The sequence below is a fragment of the Ursus americanus genome, unplaced genomic scaffold, assembly GCF_024610735.1.
Source record: "Ursus americanus isolate L20-20 unplaced genomic scaffold, mUrsAme1.1.p SCAF_54, whole genome shotgun sequence".
NCBI classification, from domain to species: Eukaryota; Metazoa; Chordata; class Mammalia; order Carnivora; family Ursidae; genus Ursus; species Ursus americanus.
The window spans coordinates 1,553,278-1,557,270 of NW_028273636.1; positions in this window are offsets into that span (position 1 = coordinate 1,553,278).

The following is a 3,993-nucleotide window of genomic DNA, read 5'->3' on the forward strand; positions in this document are numbered from 1 at the left end:
TTTGTCAAACGGGTCCCAGTGCTCTGCTCCTCTCTTTTCACTCCTGCTGCCAGAAGTCCAGGGAGGATGGGAGGGCTTAGAACATGGCTGGGCACTGTGGTTTCTTCCAGAGAAGTGGAGGGCATTTGCTTTACCTTGCCACAACCACTTGGGATAGGGTCTGCACCTCAGGAAAACTGTCTCCGTGGGAAGCCGGCTTTTTGCAAAGGGGTCTCAGGGCCGTGTGCCTTGGCTGTCCCTCCGGCTCCCCAAAGCACAGGGACGAGGTGAGGGGCTTAGACCATGCCTGGGCAATGTTGTTTCTTACACCTGGGTGTGTGGCATTTTGTTGAGCTGGCTACCCCCACTTGGGATAGGTGTTCCACAGCAAGCACCTATTGTTCGTCGGAAGCCGTTTTTGCCCCAGGGGTCTCCGGGCTGTGTTCGTTGGGGTTGAACTCCTGCTAGCAAAACCGCCGGGTTGAGGGAAGGGTTCAGACTGTGCCTGGGCCCTGTGGTCTCTTCCAGGTCAGTGTATGGCATTTCCTTCCCCTTGCCACAGGCACCTGGGAGCATGTCTGCCCGTGGAGAAAGACTTTCCCGTGGGAAGCCGGCTTTTGTCAAACGGGTCCCAGTGCTCTGCTCCTCTCTTTTCACTCCTGCTGCCAGAAGCCCAGGGAGGATGGGAGGGCTTAGAACATGGCTGGGCACTGTGGTTTCTTCCAGAGAAGCGGAGGGCATTTGCTTTACCTTGCCACAACCACTTGGGATAGGGTGTGCACCTCAGGAAAACTGTCTCCGTGGGAAGCCGGCTTTTTGCAAAGGGGTCTCAGGGCCGTGTGCCTCGGCTGTCCCTCCGTCTCACCAAAGCACAGGGACGAGGTGAGGGGCTTAGACCATGCCTGGGCAATGTTGTTTCTTACACCTGGGTGTGTGGCCTTTTTTTGAGCTGGCTACCCCCACTTGGGATAGGTGTTCCACAGCAAGCACCTATTGTTCGTCGGAAGCCGTTTTTGCCCCAGGGGTCTCCGGGCTGTGTTCGTTGGGGTTGAACTCCTGCTAGCAAAACCGCCGGGTTGAGGGAAGGGTTCAGACTGTGCCTGGGCCCTGTGGTCTCTTCCAGGTCAGTGTATGGCATTTCCTTCCCCTTGCCCCAGGCACCTGGGAGCATGTCTGCACGTGGAGAAAGACTTTCCCGTGGGAAGCCGGTTTTTGTCAAACGGGTCCCAGTGCTCTGCTCCTCTCTTTTCACTCCTGCTGCCAGAAGTCCAGGGAGGATGGGAGGGCTTAGAACATGGCTGGGCACTGTGGTTTCTTCCATAGAAGTGGAGGGCATTTGCTTTACCTTGCCACAACCACTTGGGATAGGGTCTGCACCTCAGGAAAACTGTTTCGGTGGGAAGCCGGCTTTTTGCAAAGGGGTCTCAGGGCCGTGAGCCTCGGGTGTCCCTCCGGCTCCCCAAAGCACAGGGACGAGGTGAGGTGCTTAGACCATGCCTGGGCAATGTTGTTTCTTACACCTGGGTGTGTGGCATTTTGTTGAGCTGGCTACCCCCACTTGGGATAGGTGTTCCACAGCAAGCACCTATTGTTCGTCGGAAGCCGTTTTTGCCCCAGGGGTCTCCGGGCTGTGTTCGTTGGGGTTGAACTCCTGCTAGCAAAACCGCCGGGTTGAGGGAAGGGTTCAGACTGTGCCTGGGCCCTGTGGTCTCTTCCAGGTCAGTGTATGGCATTTCCTTCCCCTTCCCACAGGCACCTGGGAGCATGTCTGCACGTGGAGAAAGACTTTCCGGTGGGAAGCCGGGTTTTGTCAAACGGGTCCCAGTGCTCTGCTCCTCTCTTTTCACTCCTGCTGCCAGAAGCCCAGGGAGGATGGGAGGGCTTAGAACATGGCTTGGCACTGTGGTTTCTTCCAGAGAAGTGGAGGGCATTTGCTTTACCTTGCCACAACCACTTGGGATAGGGTCTGAACCTCAGGAAAACTGTCTCCGTAGGAAGCCGGCTTTTTGCAAAGGGGTCTCAGGGCCGTGTGCTTCGGCTGTCCCTCCGACTCCCCAAAGCACAGGGACGAGGTGAGGGGCTTAGACCAAGCCTGGGCAATGTTGTTTCTTACACCTGGGTGTGTGGCATTTTGTTGAGCTGGCTACCCCCACTTGGGATAGGTGTTCCACAGCAAGCACCTATTGTTCGTCGGAAGCCGTTTTTGCCCCAGGGGTCTCCGGGCTGTGTTCGTTGGGGTTGAACTCCTGCTAGCAAAACCGCCGGGTTGAGGGAAGGGTTCAGACTGTGCCTGGGCCCTGTGGTCTCTTCCAGGTCAGTGTATGGCATTTCCTTCCCCTTGCCCCAGGCACCTGGGAGCATGTCTGCACGTGGAGAAAGACTTTCCCGTGGGAAGCCGGTTTTTGTCAAACGGGTCCCAGTGCTCTGCTCCTCTCTTTTCACTCCTGCTGCCAGAAGTCCAGGGAGGATGGGAGGGCTTAGAACATGGCTGGGCACTGTGGTTTCTTCCAGAGAAGTGGAGGGCATTTGCTTTACCTTGCCACAACCACTTGGGATAGGGTCTGCACCTCAGGAAAACTGTTTCGGTGGGAAGCCGGCTTTTTGCAAAGGGGTCTCAGGGCCGTGAGCCTCGGGTGTCCCTCCGGCTCCCCAAAGCACAGGGACGAGGTGAGGTGCTTAGACCATGCCTGGGCAATGTTGTTTCTTACACCTGGGTGTGTGGCATTTTGTTGAGCTGGCTACCCCCACTTGGGATAGGTGTTCCACAGCAAGCACCTATTGTTCGTCGGAAGCCGTTTTTGCCCCAGGGGTCTCCGGGCTGTGTTCGTTGGGGTTGAACTCCTGCTAGCAAAACCGCCGGGTTGAGGGAAGGGTTCAGACTGTGCGTGGGCCCTGTGCTCTCTTCCAGGTCAGTGTATGGCATTTCCTTCCCCTTGCCACAGGCACCTGGGAGCATGTCTGCACGTGGAGAAAGACTTTCCCGTGGGAAGCCAGGTTTTGTCAAACGGGTCCCAGTGCTCTGCTCCTCTCTTTTCTCTCCTGCTGCCAGAAGCCCAGGGAGGATGGGAGGGCTTAGAACATGGCTGGGCACTGTGGTTTCTTCCAGAGAAGTGGAGGGCATTTGCTTTACCTTGCCACAACCACTTGGGATAGGGTCTGCACCTCAGGAAAACTGTCTCCGTGGGAAGCCGGCTTTTTGCAAAGGGGTCTCAGGGCCGTGTGCCTTGGCTGTCCCTCCGGCTCCCCAAAGCACAGGGACGAGGTGAGGGGCTTAGACCATGCCTGGGCAATGTTGTTTCTTACACCTGGGTGTGTGGCATTTTGTTGAGCTGGCTACCCCCACTTGGGATAGGTGTTCCACAGCAAGCACCTATTGTTCGTCGGAAGCCGTTTTTGCCCCAGGGGTCTCCGGGCTGTGTTCGTTGGGGTTGAACTCCTGCTAGCAAAACCGCCGGGTTGAGGGAAGGGTTCAGACTGTGCCTGGGCCCTGTGGTCTCTTCCAGGTCAGTGTATGGCATTTCCTTCCCCTTGCCACAGGCACCTGGGAGCATGTCTGCACGTGGAGAAAGACTTTCCCGTGGGAAGCCGGGTTTTGTCCAACGGGTCCCAGTGCTCTGCTCCTCTCTTTTCACTCCTGCTGCCAGAAGCCCAGGGAGGATGGGAGGGCTTAGAACATGGCTGGGCACTGTGGTTTCTTCCAGAGAAGTGGAGGGCATTTGCTTTACCTTGCCACAACCACTTGGGATAGGGTCTGAACCTAAGGAAAACTGTCTCCGTGGGAAGCCGGCTTTTTGCAAAGGGGTCTCAGGGCCGTGTGCTTCGGCTGTCCCTCCGACTCCCCAAAGCACAGGGACGAGGTGAGGGGCTTAGACCAAGCCTGGGCAATGTTGTTTCTTACACCTGGGTGTGTGGCATTTTGTTGAGCTGGCTACCCCCACTTGGGATAGGTGTTCCACAGCAAGCACCTATTGTTCGTCGGAAGCCGTTTTTGCCCCAGGGGACTCCGGGCTGTGT